Below are 16,031 nucleotides of genomic sequence, written 5' to 3'. Positions count from 1 at the left end.
GTTTAGGCAGTTTCTACGTATTCGCAGGAACTGTACAAATATGCAAGACTATGATCACCATGTGAATATTTTACAGCAAAAACTCCTATTACAGTGATATCCTAAAAGTGTAATCAGGGAGTCCTACAAGAGAGCCAAAAATTATAACAGGGACAGTATGTTTGAAAAACATGATAAAGACCCAAAATCTCAAATGGTGTGTGTCATACAACATTCCAACTTGAATGGTAAAATTAGAAAAATAATTTTGAATAATTGGCACATACTTAATAGTGATCAAGATGTACCGCCTCTAGAACGCCCGTTATTTGCCTTTAGAAAAAATCTAAACATCTGCAATAAATTGGTCAGATCTAGTATGCCAAGGGACCAAGACTTTTGCAAAAAATCAATAAGGGGCAACAGCCTGTTAAAGGCAACCATAAATGTGGAACATGTAAGGCGTGCCCAGGAGCCATTGTAAGCGATATACTGCAGTGGAATTGAAAAAAAATCAGATTAACTGATATGACACATTGTAGAACAGCTAATTGTATGTATTTGATTCGCTGTCCCCGTGCGTTGGGATATGTTGGCGAGACAGGACGAGAGATAAGAGTAAGAATTTTGGAACACATGTCCAATATACGTAACAATAGGGAGGGAGCTCCCATAGTACAGGACTGTAAAAATTTTGGACATAAAATAGAGGACCTAGCATGGACTATTCTTGAAAAAATAAGAAAACTGGGAGGAGTTGAAGAAAATAAAGTAAGGAAAAAGAGAGAAATATATTGGATTTTCACTCTGGATACTAGCAAAAATGGTCTTAATTAATATATTCCGTGGGAAAATATATTTGATTACATTCCCACGTGTTCCTATAGATATCTGTTTCCATTTTAGGTTCCTGACAGCTAATTTTCTTTCTCCATCGAATAATTAAACGTGACGAAATTTGAATTAGTTTTGTCTATGTTTATGTATTCTTTTTTCTTTTGTAGCATGTTTGATGTCAATTTGTAGTGTTGTTGTTTTAATTGTTTAATAATTGTGTTTTGTAGAGAGTAGGTTAAGAATTTTTGGGATCATTTAGGTAATATTTTGGATACTTCTATGATCTTGGCATGATCATCGACACTTCGAATGGTCAGAAATTTGTTATTTTGGTTTAGGTTTTATATTATATTCTTTTGTAAGTTTTGTGTATGATATAACTTCATGCTTGAAATAATCAGTTCCCCATTCCAATATGGCGCCTGTTTTAGCCAAAGGAGATTACCTACAGAGATTAGACCTAACACGTCCCGCGTCAGTCGGATAGCATGCGTAATCACGTGATTAGAAGTTAAAAGGAAGTCATTTTATCCGGCGCGTTAATGGTGGACGCGCCGATTAGAAAATACGAGCGGTCATGTAGCACCTATGGCTACGGTAAGCATTTGGCAGTGGGGCATATTGGTCAGCAATATATAATATTGAGTTTATAGCTGCAGTTAATTCATGTTGGCATAAAGATAGCTTTTTCTATATGGTAAATGCTCTGGTGAGAATATTTTATTTGTTAGCAGAATGTAACACTGAGCTAACAATTATAAGAAATCTATGTTCTCATAAAGCTAGCTGGAAAATGTTTTATTCATTTGTTTATTTTTAGACTTAAACAGCCATTACATATTCTCAAGTGACGGATCCAAATTAGAACAGCAGTGGGCTACAGAGGTTTCTGTGTATATGAGCCTTCTAATAAGAAAGGTAAATTGATTTAACGGGACCTTGGTCGCGTTAGGCATTGTAACAATCATTATTCATGTAACTATTGTTGAAGCCACTAATTGGTTGTATATTTTAGGTAAATTAATATATCTAACCCTAATTTGGCAAACTACAAGTGGTCCTTTGCTTCTGCATCTAAAAAGACCGTCCATCTCTTATTCCAACTTCTGTTTAGAGATTTCCACAGGTGAACATGTGACTATAATAAGAAAATGGGATTAGCTAAATACTTGTCTCGTAGTCACTTTAGTTGAAAGTAACATGTGGGGATAGATTACATTTATCTAATCCAAGGATATCATGGATACTTGTTCAGGCTTTGGAGTTAAGAGCATGAGGTGCACTATATGAATTTGGTGTGACACATGGTTATTAGGTGGCACATATTTCTGTTGTCTTGTTATGTGCACTATATTGATGGGCTTTTAATGGCTGTTAGTGCACTCTGTATTTTTCTTTCTTTTTCTTTTTCTTTTTTGGTAGCTGTAATTATCATATGTTTATGTTGGTTCGCTTGTGTATGGGTAGCATATATATTCTATATTTGTAACAGCTTGGATATTGGACTCCACGAATTCAAGGTTGTTTTCTTATGTGTTTTGTATATTAGATATCATCCTTTATGGTGGCTTATATAAAATAAAAAAATTCAGCATTTTGTTGAACCTAAATGTCCTTCCGTTGGCGGTTGTACCTATTTTGTGAATGCAAGTCTGGAAACGGCCCTGATGAAGGTGGCCTCCATTTGAGGGGATCTCTGAAACGCACGTAGGCCCTTGGTTCCTACTATGGTTATGAAGTACTGTATAGAAGTATTGTTATATTGGATTTTATAAAACATTTTCTGTATACATGTAGATACATTTATAATTTATGATATTATATGTATTTTGTCAAAAATACGTTTTTCTGTATATAATATTATTGTGTGCATGTGGTATGAGTGATGTTATATACTGTTTGTTTTACAATGCATTTGAGAAGATTTAATAAAATATGGATGAAGTTATTGTATCTTTTTATGTAATGAAATTTATTATTATAAAGGTTGTGGTATTATTATAGTTTTGGATTGGACATATAGCCATTAAATAATTGTTGACATAGATTATAAGGCAAATTTTGTCGATATGTGATTCTTCGTAGTGTAGTTATACACAAAGTGTAACTTTAGGGTAGCTCTCATTTCTATTTCAGCTGCAGCTTTCATTTCCCTGGGTGAGCTACCGTATTAGCTTCAGGGACCCTTTCCTTGCTTAGACAGTCCTGCCACCTGTTCAGCCTTGCCCAGAGTCACCACATCAGCAGAAACGCAGACTAGCACTCCATTCACTACATGGGCAGTCACCACCATCACAATCACATGCAGCACACCAACCTTACTTACATATACCACCCCAACATACATTCACATGACCTGTTTGTCCTTTCCCTCCTTCTCTTCCGCCCTCCTCCCAAAACACATAAACGCTCCCACTCAGACACTCAACAGTCATCCACCTCACACAAGCACACTTTGCCTGCACCTACAATGAAGCCCAGCACACCTACACATCCTACAACCACTCCCTCTACCTCCACTCCCAAACCTGCTCCCACAGTCTGCCCCACTGTACCTAAACAACTTTTCCTTGCCTGCCTTAACCTCTTCCCTCCCCTGACCCACCCTGTGTTGTCCCCAAACATCGGGGTTCCTCTCCCCCAGGCAGTCCCTTTAGCTCCCAGTCCTCCCATGGCCTCCCTAGTGTCTCCAATATCCCTCCCCTGCAAAAAAAACTCCCTCTATGGAGCACAAGGTAGCCACTCCCACCCCGGCTCCAGACCCACTCCCCCGCCCCCTAAACCAAAAACCAAAACCCCACTCCCTCCCAAACCAAAGTCCAAGGACCCACTTCCTAAAAGAACTAGTCTGCTAAGTTGTAATATGGTGGACGGTGAATAGGCCTCCGCCAGCCTGAAGATGGCAACCGCCGTAGTCGGAGGCCAGACTGCACTGGCGGTTCCAGCTGGGCATTGGCTATATGTTGGTGGGATCACTGCTGTGGTTATTATATGGCAATCTTCACCGCCAGCCTGTTGGCGGTACCACTGCCACCGTCTGTGTGGCAGTCAGCTGACCACCAAAGTCGTAAAGAGGGCCTAAATGTGAAAACAGTACTTAGAAGTCAATGCGGACACAAGATTACTTGAGGTCGTAAATGATGGTGCAGATCCAATTTACAGATGGCAGAGCCTAACAGCACCTGGAGCTTTGCAGGCAGTCATTTGTGTCCCCTAGACTGCAGAGAACAGGGGGCAAGCCAACAAGCCCTTGGAGAATCCTGGGTTTGGGGATTTAAGGAACAGGTATAGTCCTTCTGACTCCAGGCAAAAAAACAGCAGGCAGAAGGAAAACACAGCAAAGCAAGTAGCAAAGTGTCAGTCCCTCCTACAGCACAGCACATAGCAAGAAGTAGGCCAGCACAGCAATGCAGTTGCAGAGTTGACAGTCCCCCATGGCAGCATGGCAGTCCTTCTTTCTGGTAGAGTGTCCTTGGTTCCAGTAGAGTTCTGATTTGGTGGGGTTTGGGGTTCAGTACTTATAGTTAAATGTACCTTTGAAGTGGGGGAGACTTTACAGAGGCCTTTGAAGATCACAAGGTCCCTGGCTCTAGACACTCTACAGGGGGTTATGCATCCCTTTGTGTGGGGAGAGGCAGAACCATTTTCAGGTGTACGTGAGGCAGTGTTAAGCTCTGACTCCCCCATCAAGCCAGTTAATGGCACATTAAGGCCAATAGAGTCACACCTAAGCTCCCATTGTGTGTGCTGTCTAGAGGGAATGCACAACACCCAGTTTTCCCTAAACCCAGAATTGTATTGAGAGACAGGCAGAGACACAGAATGATTAAAGTAAGAAAATGCCAACTTTCTATTTAAAATCCGACTTCACCATAAGTTGTGATTTTAAATTGTGAATTCAGAGACACCAAACTCCAATTTTCTATTGTTTCCCAATTGGAAGTTACACTTAAAGTGTGCTTCAAGGTAACACCAATGTTAACCTATGCGAGAGAATGTCCTTGCAGAACTGAAAAACAAATGTAGCAGTTTTTCACTACCTGGTTTTGTTAAACTTAAAAGTATATGCCCAACGTTTTAAATGCACTGCCCCCTGCCCTCGGGGCTAACCAAGTTCTATCTTAGGGGTGACATATAATATAAAAAGGAAGCTTTAGACCTGGCAAGTGGGTGCATTTGCCCAGTCGAAATGGCAGTTTAAAATTACACACATAGGCTGTGCAGTGGAAGGCCTGAGATATATTTGAAAGGCTACTGTAGTGGGTGGCTACAATGAGTGTTGCAGGCACACTAGTAGCATTTAATTTACAGGTCCTGGGCACATATAATGCACTTTACTAGGGATTTACAAGTAAATTGAATATATCAATTGTGGAAAAGCCATTGTTACCATGTTTTAGAGTAGATAACACCTGCACTTGGCATTGAGCAAGCAGGCCTAACTTAGGAGGCAACGGTAAAGTATTTGTGCAGCACTTGAAACAGTGACACAATGAAAATACCACAAAAAGACTGTACACCAAGTTAGATAAACAGATTATGTTTTTATGAGTAAAACAAGACTGAAACAACAAAAATCCAATGAGTAAAAGTCGAGATATTAATTTTTAAAGGATATCTGGAAATATAGTGCTTAGAAGCTTAAACCGCCAACCAGGGATATCTGGTCACGCTAGACAAGGCCAAATCTGAAAAGTCAACTACAATGGAACGCAGGTCAGATATAGGGATCAACCTTGACCCGCTGAAAAAGTACTTTGTGAATTGAGGATATGTCAATGTTGAAGACCTAGTGTGAGGAGCAGAGAAGGTGATGTGCAGACGATGTGTTGGTTCCGACCTGCGGAGTTGAGGAGGCATCATTAGCGAACCTTCGGCAATGAAAATTATGTCTCATCCTTGAGCTGCGCAGCTGGCAATGTGAAGGCGATGCATTGGACCAAGACCGGTGCGTCGATCCTAAGCCACGTAGTTGGTGTTTCAATGTCCTCTTCCTCAGCTGCAATACATCAGTGTCGGGGAGAGCCGCAGCGTTTTCAATCAGCGCAGTAACAATGATGCATGGGTTTTTGTAGAAAGAGCTGCAGAACCCACTTCCAAAGGACCAGGATTGGATTGGCACCACTTGGCAGGGCAGGACTTACAGTTGGTGGAGTCCAGAAGCTGTAGCAGGGGGTGGATGAAGTATTTGATGTCTCTGAGACCTCAGAGCAGGAGGCAAGCCAGCAAGTCCTATGAGTCACTCTGAGTTCAAGTGATGTAGGCCCAGTCCTTCTCACCCAGCCAGGGAGGGCAGCAGGCTGGTCAGCACAGCAGAAAAACAGTTCTTCCAGAGCAGCAGTCTAGCAGCATAGCAGTCTTTCAACAGCACAGCAGTTCTGCTTCCTGGCATAGTACCCACAGGTCCTGAAGTGTACTGATTTGGTAGGGTCAGAGGTCCAGTACTTATACCCAGTTTTGCTTTTGAGGTTGGGGTGACTTCACAGAAGGGTCTTTGTATGGCACAGAGGTCTCTTCTTCATGCCCTAGCTCCAGACCCACTACAGGAGGTTATGCAGCCCTTTGTGCTGAAGCAGGACACTGCCTATTTAGGTTTAAATGTCAGCTCCTCCCACCCATCCTGCCCAGGATGGGAAATCAGGCTGTTGATGGCCCATTGTCATACCTAAGCTCCCTTTGTATGTTGCTGTCTGGAGGGAATGCACAAGGTAAGCTGTCACCCAGCCCACACATGCATTGGAGACAGGCTGCAGGCACACAGGACTAAAAGCAGGAAAATGCCAACTTTCTAAAACTGTTATTTTCAAAATTGCAGTGGTAAATCTGACTTTACCATTAAAGAGAATTTACTATTACAATTCCATAGGTATGAAACTAGACAGATCTACTCCTTCTCAATCAGGAATGACACTTTATTAAATGTAATAAGGAATCCCCAGTGTTAACCTATGAGAGAGGTAGGCCTCACAGTAGTAAAAAAAGACTTTGAGAGTTTTTCAGTACCAGGTCATATACAATTAAGAGTGTAGGGCCAGCTGTTTAATTACATAGCACCCTGCCCTATGGGCAACCTATGACCTACCTTAGAGACAACGTATATGTAACAAAAGGGGAGTTCAAGGGTTGGCAAGTGGATTTAAATGTCAAGGCAACATTACAAACTCACACACAGGCTGTGCAGTGGCAGGCCTGAGACATGTTTGGAAGGCTATGTAAGTGAGTGGCACAGTCAGTGCTGCAGGCCCACTAATAGCATTATATTTACAGGCCCTGGGCATATATAGTGCACTCTACTAGGGACATATAAGTACATTAAAAATGGCAGTTGTGGATACACTGATGCTACTGTGTTTTAGGGAGAGAGCACCAGCACTTTAACACTGGTCAGCGGTGGTAAAGTGCTCAGAGTCTTAAGTACAAGAAAACCAAAATCAGCTAAAAGTGGAGGGAAAAGGCAAAACGCTTGGGTGGTGACCCTGTTGAGAGGCCATTTCCAACACCTTCCAAGTACTGAATTGGTATCTTATGTATCAATATTTTACAACCAAAATCCAGTAGCAAAACATTGAAATTCTACCAACACCTCGAAAGGAGGTGGTAATGCATTCATAAAAGTGATACAATTCACTGAGAATGCCCTCCCCTATGTGAATGTAAAAAAATGTTTGCTGAAGTGTAGGCAGTGGTCCTGGGGACCACAGAAACTTTCAAAAAGCACTTTTTTATGCAGCCCCATTTCCTTTAAGGAAAAGTGCTGCATTAAAATAAACACAACTGGCCCTTAATCCATGTAAGTGCACTCAGGCTTTACTCCTTCATAGGTTGATAAAAATGAGTATTAGTGACTCCAGGTCATGGAAACACCGGTTTAACAGATCTCAAATGCTCTGTATGAGTTTACACAATAACAGCTTTATCAGTTGATTACGAAGTTTAAATGATCTGCAAACACATTCAGAATAAATGTAATTACTCCATTGACGATAGCCTGAAATTAGAGCTCTTGTAGTCATCAACTTCAGAAAGTCTTTAGGGTTTTTCTGTTCCTTCTTCAATCCCTGCTTAGATGGGAGCTTCAATTTCTATGAGCAAAAACGTTGTTTCTTGTAACCAATACTTCAACTAGAAAGGAGACTCTGGGAATTCGGTCTGCTTCGGTTTGGGCCACTATCTCATACTTCTCCAAAATAAATTAATTTTCTACCACGGTCATTCTGCTAAAGCCATACCAGATCTACAGGTTGTCCGCTGTGTAAACTAGTCCCCTTTACTTTATGCGTGTGTACATTTCTCTCTTGTAGTTATTGTGGAAACCTGACATGAATACTGCTCTCCTAGACACACACTAGACACCCCAGTGGTACAGCATTTTGGCACTGGCGTGTGCCTAACATTAACGAATTTGTTTCAAAAGAGTATCTCAAAATGCTTTAGAAATATGGCATATTTGTTCCCTACTCTAGTTCATGAGCCAAATGTGTACTGGAAAACTTATCAAATTCCACAAACTTCTAATTTAGGTGAACCTTTCCTCCATCACCTTCGCCTGTAAACATACAGAGCTGTATTTGCTGCTGTGCTGTCTGCTAATCTGACTGTCCCAAACATCCTCCCATTCAGTTTCTACAGTCATACTGTAGGAAAGTGCTTCTTTTTCCTTGGTCATCCCCATTTTTTGTGGACCAGTGCTGCTGTTGTTTTTGTTCTGTGCACTGTGACTAACTAGGCTCCAGTGCATGTGCTCTGACACCTAAAGCATGCTGAAGTTGTTTTTTTCTTCTAATTGGCATATTTAACATACCTATAAGTTAATAGTATATGGTTCAAAGTGTACCCATGACCTGCAAGGTAAGTGTTACTACTGGACATCTATTGTGCCATCCACTATGTTTACAGTGTAAACATGGCTAATGGCTTACCAGCATTCCTGTGGCAGTTTAAAACCTACAATTTGACCTGTCAAAATAAACTCTTTTGACAGATCTACGGACTTTGACATCAACGGGAGGACTCCACTGGGTGTGAATTTTGATTTTTCACGTTCTTAGCTTTTTCTGCTTAAACCAGTGGCTTCACCGAGACCTCATCCAACCCCTGGCCAATGACGCACGCAGTACCCTCCTCTGATACAGTCTGCTGCATAGCCCCAGTGAATGACTTTGACTTCTAATTTTTAAGACTAAGCCCAAAGGTAAAAACCCCAACTGGGTCGAATCTGGTTAGTGTGTTTGACCTTCACTCCATCAGTCAGCCTCAAATCACACCTACTTCCCAGTCTACCTACTTGGCACTTAACAATTTTTGGGGCTATTTTTTCCAAAAATATTAGAATATCCATAGTTACTATTTTGGATTTTTGTCTTTTTGAGGTATTTTATTATTTAGCAAGTTATTCTCTATTTTATTAGTTGGAGTGAAATTGTTATTGTGTTGTGTTTTTGGCTTTTTAACTGTATTGCCACTTCTAAATGCTTTACACATTTTCTTTAAGCCTGTATGACTTTGTGCCATAGCTCCCTGGAGTTCAACTCAGGTTTTAATTAGTGAAACCTTTACTGAACCTAACAAGATAGTGACAATATTGCTTGTGGTGGACTCACATCCACTCTAACTAACTATTCACTTTTTCACACCTATCATCATAATTGTCACAATCACAAAATGAGAACCACTTTGGACATTCGCAAGAAAGAGGTCAAAGACTAAGAGTGTACTCCTCAGACCTTCAGGAGCATGTGGAGATTGCTTCTGACCAGTTTAAAGGAATCAAAATGTGGGCTAAGGCCTGGACCTCTCACCTTTAGAACTGAGGAACCAGGTTTTGATCATAGGATCAGGTCACCTTCTCGTGATTCTCTGCAAATCACTTCATCTTCCAGTGCCTAAATAAGGTAAGGTCATATGACTCTCTTGTAACATGCTCCAATGCCCTGGTTCTCCATTTGCCTTACATAAAACTGCTATAATAAAATACTACAAAGGTGTCCTACCGTACCCTAGTAGATAGATAGATAGATAGATAGATAGATAGATAGATAGATAGATAGATAGATAGATAGATAGATAGATAGATAGATAGATAGATAGACAGATAAGTTTATTCTGCAAATTAATACCATAAAAGCACATAAATATACAATATGCATCATACTAAAACATAATACTAAAAAGAGTAAAAAGAGAGCAGCTTCAAATAAAACAGATCAACCCAGCGTAGCCCACGTTTAGAATACATAAATAATCAAATACATAACAATATAAAAAAGTAGATGCAGACCACAAAACACATTAGTCTCTACACCAAAAATTGACAGTCAGCTGTTACTTGCTATCTCATGGAAGAATGGTGTTAAGTTGAATGATAAGCTCCTAACTTTAATAATTTTTGTCTAATTGGCCAAATAGCCTTCAGGAAATTCGCCAATGGACATGCCTCTTTACCATGAGCACTTGACTTCAAATTCCTAAAGGCAACTGACCCACACACAAGGCCCATGGATCTACAAGGCGGAATAAGCCAGCGTGCTCTTTGCTTACGATACGCAGGGCAACAAAATAAAACATGGACTAAATGCTCGATAACTCCACAACCCATTGGACATAAGTCACTATTGTCTCCAGGATTTGTCCATTTGCTAGTAAATGAGCAAAGTGGTAATGTCCCTAACCTAAACCTAATAAAAAGTGCTCGTGCAAAAGGAGAAACAATCAAATCCATAAAATTCTCAAATTCATAACATCATTTCAGGGATACAAAGGTATTAGTAAGACTTGTCGAAGGAACCTCTGCTAATTTATCCGCTTAGACTCTCAGCCAGTATGCATCTTTCACAAGTTGAGCAGCATTTTTTGGAATATTGTCAGGGTCCAACCAAAGGTTATCCAGGCCAAGGTCAAATAGGAATTCCTTCACATATTTACACCACCTGACCTTTTTTTGGGCTTGTGCACTCATTAGAACACTAAGCCCAGCTCTGTATGGGCCAAGGATGTCTGAGGACCATAACCTGATCCAGTAAATCAGACGCCGTAGGGCAGCGATATGAGAAATAGGGTAAAGGTTTAGATCCAACCGAACAGGCAAGGTTGGAGAGCTTGCCGGGATTTTTAATAACCTTTTCAAAAATAAATTTTCAGTTTTCTCCAAATCCTTTAAGTTGCAGTGGCCCCATATCTCTGCACCATATAATATTCCTCCCCTAACTTGAGCTTTATATTTTCAATTGGCGGGGTAATTGCGAAACTAGATGACTTAGCTACATATCTCAAGATACTACCGGATTTCTGTTTTAAGCTCATATCCAACTTGGATAAAGGGGCTTTCCATTTCTGAGAGTCTTGCAGCCTTATACCTATGTGATCAAAATCAAGAACTCTTTCTAAAACCGCCCCTTCCAGATATATCTTTTTCCTAACTTTTTGTTTATGGTCACCAAACACCATGTACTTAGTTTTAGAAAAATATATTTCCAGACCATGGGCTTCACTAAAACATGTAAACTTATCTAACAGTTTAGTTAGGCTTAGAGCGGTTTGTGATATTAACAGAATATCGTCTGCAAAAAGCAGACACAGTACCCTTTCTCCTGCAACGTTAGGAGCATCACTATCACAGTCCATTAGGTAGGGGATACAGGCATTGATAAACAGTAGGAATAAAGTTGGGGCCAACACACACCCCTGTCTAACTCCTCTGCATACTGCAATCTCGTCTGTTAATTCTCCTTGTGGCCCCCATCTAATTCTTGGGAAGCTCCCTGAATGCAACTCCTTTATCAAATTTGACAGGGGGCCCGGCACTCCAGATTGATTCAAAATTCCCTACAATTTAGTGTGCGGGACCAGGTTGAAGACAGACTTAAGATCAACAAAGGCTACAAACAATTTCCTAGCCTCAATATCCTCTATCTTCCACTTAAGCGTGAGGAAGTGGAAAACCTGGTCGACTGTACTAATCTTCTGCCGAAAACCGGCCTGAAGATGGCTCAAGACATGGTTATCATCCATCCAATCTTTAAGTCTACCCAATACCTGATGACAAAATATTTTTTGTAAGTTGTCTAGGAGAGTAATGGGTCTATAATTCCCCAGTAATCCCCTTTTGCCTTTTTTATAAATAGGGACAATAATCGCTCCCTTCCAGGTTTTTGGATATTTGCCATTTGCCATTTGCTAAAATGGCATTGGACACCCTGTTTATATAGGGGCCCCAGAAGGCTGGATCGGATTTAAACAAATCGGCCGGTATACCATCCAATCCGGTGGCTTTACCTGATTTTTGTGCCCTCAGGCCATCTCTGTTTCCTTAAGGGAGAAAGGAGTGAGGCTAGACATAGTAGACCATTCCTCGATGGAATCATTTTCAAGATCACAAGCAATGGTTGGCCTATAACTATATAATTCAATGAACTGAGCATACCAAGCCTCTGGAGAGATATGACAATCAGGGCTTAGGTTATTGCCATGTGTTTTTCTAGCTACCAAGGTCCAGAAATGAGAGGAATCTTTAGCTCTAGCTGCCATCAATAAATCCTGCCACGAAGCTATCTCCCATGAGTTTTTGCTGGACTTAATAGCAGAAGCATATCCGTACCCTAGAGCAACATATAGATATTTGGACATTTACCTCAATGGAGAAAATTCCAGTTGCATTTTCACATTTGTTATATATGCCCTTTGGTGCCAGTTGTTTTTCGTTGTGTGTGTTTACTTTACCACGTTAATTCCCCCATTGGTTTTACTGCTGCACACATGATGTGTAACACTCGTCACGCTGGTTCGAGTAGGAGCCACATGTAAAAACTCAATTGGACATTCCTCCTGAGTGACGAGTGGGAAATGCTCACACTGCTGCGGAGGGCTACAGACCTTTTCACAAGCACCAAGATTTACTATCCAAATTCACATAACTACTTCACTGCAGTGCTCCCTACACAAAGAAGCGTGCTTGCTCATTCGTAAGAAAGACGTCGTATTCAAAACTCACCAAGGAGAATAACGATACCTCCAATATATTTTCTCTATATTATGGTGAAGGGTGATTTTGAGTGACTTAAATGCATACATAAGTCAAAAATAATTTCACCCATTTTTTATATATCATTTGTGGCTGTTACCCTCACTCAAAATATAAAAAAATGATTTTATCCTCCAACCTGTCAGAAAAAGTCAGCGTTTGAGGTCTGGTGTACCATATTTCTACAAGCAGTTTTGAGCTAAATAATTTTGCGGTCTACAGTCCAAGCCGTTGAAGAGCGCTAGCAGCTGTCTGGGGGCATCACTTCTGCTAAGGAGACCGAGAGCCTCTCTCTGAAGGGCAGCTCCTCTGGGAGCTACAGTGACTGCTTCCGAAGTTTTTACACGTAGTACCACTGTACTCTACGTTGTGTTTATCATTTAGTTTAAAACACCTGAGGGGATTACCAAATGCATATGAAGGTGTTGAGCTGTTTACACGTTCACTAAATTGTTTCATGATTACAACAAACGGGCAACTCAACGCTGTTTTAAGTGTGGCGATAACCAAAACCTTTTTTTGTTTTTAAAAAAAAAAGTAAAAATACCTATATATGCATACGAGTGGGTCTTTGCATGAAGCAAACTGATATTTTAAACTACATTTTAGGATAAGAATATATTATGAAAATGCCCTCAGTATACTCTGGGGTGCTGTGTCTACGGTGAAGGTGGTTTCGAGTTCTACCTTCTGATGCTAAATGTTTGAAAGGTGTATGATAAGCAGTTATTGCTGCAAAAGCCTAGTGGTTAGATTTGACTTTTTAATTTTCTCCTCCCAGTTCTGTTTTTTTGTTATCAAATTGCCACATTGGAGGCTTTAGTGGTTAAAACTCAAAAGGATTACATGTCGTTGGGTTTATCAGTGTATGAAAAAAGTATGTTATCTGCACAACCTTAACTAAGAAGCAATATTGAGTGACCAGTTTAAAGTTGGTTACGTTAATTGGTGGCCTTCCTGTTGACAGACCAGGCTATGGTGTAGATGGGTGGATCCTTGTCAATGGCTAATAAACTATGATCATAACTGTGTGTTAGAAGAACAATAAAGTTTTTGCTGAAGTATAACAATGAATGTTTATTTTCTATAGCTAGAGCTCTGAAGTAACTGTGGCAGACACATAACGTTCCACAACAGCTCTAAATAAAGGGCTCATATTGAGCTTAAGAGAACAGTGAACAATAAAGGATTCTTAAATGTGATGCCAACTATTAGCCAGAGGCTAAAATGTGTAGGTGTGCTAAGGACAAACCAAAGTAGCCAATATGTTACGTAATCAAATCAAATCCAAATCAACTTTATTCGGCATAACAGTGCCATAAAAGTACATTATTTAGACTTTTCCAGACGATTCTAATAACAATTTAATCACATCTTAAAAACATAAATACTTAAAATCTCTGAAAACATGACAAATGCATTAGAAATGTTCACAAATGCCAGTGATTACAAAATGTAAAAAAAAAACATTTAGGGCCATATGTACGAACACTTTTTCCCATAGACACAGAATCGGTAAAAACCTTTGCTACATCTGGCCCTTAAAGCCTACGAAATATTTAATAGCATTTATGAGGAATATTTCTTCCTAATACTGAGTGCACCTCTATTAAAGTTTATGACCGCGCAGCATATTTCAGTTGAGTCCAACTGCAGGAGGTATTAGAAACCCGACTTATATGACATAAATTTCATAGGACATAAAATTGGACCAGAAAATGAGTGTGAACTGACTTATACAACGAATAAAAAAGTATAAGGTGAACTGTGGATTTAGCTAAGCAGTTATCACAGGGGCAGAGGGGAAAACTATCAAACCATTAACCTTGGTGTGGAAGCGCAAAGTAAAACATTTGATAAATTCAGGCGTAACCTGGTAAGAAGAATCTGAAATGAGAATTCTCTACAAACCTTAAGTTAAACTCCAGCTTGTAACCAGGATCTGGGGCAAAATACCTGTCCGTAGAGACCATCCTAAGAGTGTTAGCTCGACAAGAACTCTGATGATGGTCATAAAAAAGGGAATATACCAGAGTTTTCTTCAATGGGACTATCAGCTTACGATTTTTATATAACTCAGGTAGCACGTGGCTCATAAGAGTGTTCCTGATATAAGATCTAGGGAATCCCAGGGAATGTCAGTCACTTTATCAAGGGCCATGCAGTCAATGAAGATACTTTTCATGAGGCCAAGCTCACTCAAGTACCATATTGTTACCCAAAGAAAATGGGGGTCAAGTCCTAATTGATTTTCAAGATAGGGCAAACCAACCTCAGAAAGACATAAAAAAATTCCTATTCCTTCGGGGACTGATCGTTTCAGAATGCTATTTTCTAATTTCTGGAGTATGTTCCTGTTATAATACCCCCACACGCCTGCACCATAGGAGGCCACTGAAATACATTTGGATTGTAACAAAGTTTTACAGGCCTGTGCCTCAAATGTACCATCAAAATGGAAAATCCCTTCATTAGGTTTTGAAAATTGAAGAGCTCTAAGCGTCAACAGTGGTGCCCATTTGAGTTCAGGGCTGAAGTAATTAAAACTAACAACCTTTAAAAGTGGGGATCCCTCTACATAATAGTTTTTTGATTCTTTACTTTTGGGCCCACAAATTAACATGTCAGACTTAGATTTGTTGACCTTCAGGTCCAAAGCACTCATAAATTCTAAGAAGCCATCCTACAACTGGTAAAGACCCTTTGCTGTCCTGGATGTAAGGTCTGCGTCGTCACCATAAAGGAGCATGGGGATATGGCGATTCCTCGTCCTTCTAGTGTCTAACTTCTTCTAAAGAAGATGCCCCTCAAGACCCTTTATATAGATGGAAAATGAAAACGGGGCTAAAATACAGTCATGATTGACTCCCTGTTGACAGTTTATAGGAGATGTAAGGTCCCTAGTGGGCGAATAATGGATCTTTACCGAGGTATCCTGGTTCAATCTGCATAAAAGTGTGACCAGCATTCTTTCCACCCCTATGTCTTCTAAAATATCCATAATTTGGATTGATTTACAGGGTCAAAAGCACTTGACCAACCCATGGAGGCCAGGTACAAAGCAGTATTTTTAAGGTAAACATATTTACCTATAAATTTTTCTGTGGTCCCAGTGCCCTGTCTAAACCCATACTCAAGATCCGATTTTTTTTTATTTGACTCTGCCCAGGCCTCTAGTCTCACCAAAAGTATCCAGCCT

General features: G+C 40.3%; 1 protein-coding gene across 3 annotated transcripts in view; it reads left to right on the top strand.

Annotated features, from left to right (window-relative positions):
• Positions 1 to 16,031, top strand: part of MMP24 (matrix metallopeptidase 24) — a 701,821-nt gene that overhangs the window by 352,316 nt on the left and 333,474 nt on the right. Inside the window, exon 1 of one of the 3 annotated variants that reach the window (XM_069243839.1) lies at positions 1,339 to 1,413. The exons of the other annotated variants lie outside the window; for them this stretch is intronic. The gene's annotated coding sequence lies outside the window, so the exon portion shown is untranslated. Of the gene's footprint in view, positions 1 to 1,338; positions 1,414 to 16,031 lie in introns of those variants that run through there. 3 annotated transcript variants of the gene reach the window in all.

Source organism: Pleurodeles waltl, chromosome 7 (assembly GCF_031143425.1).
Source record: "Pleurodeles waltl isolate 20211129_DDA chromosome 7, aPleWal1.hap1.20221129, whole genome shotgun sequence".
NCBI classification, from domain to species: Eukaryota; Metazoa; Chordata; class Amphibia; order Caudata; family Salamandridae; genus Pleurodeles; species Pleurodeles waltl.
This window is presented reverse-complemented; position numbering and strand designations above follow the sequence as displayed.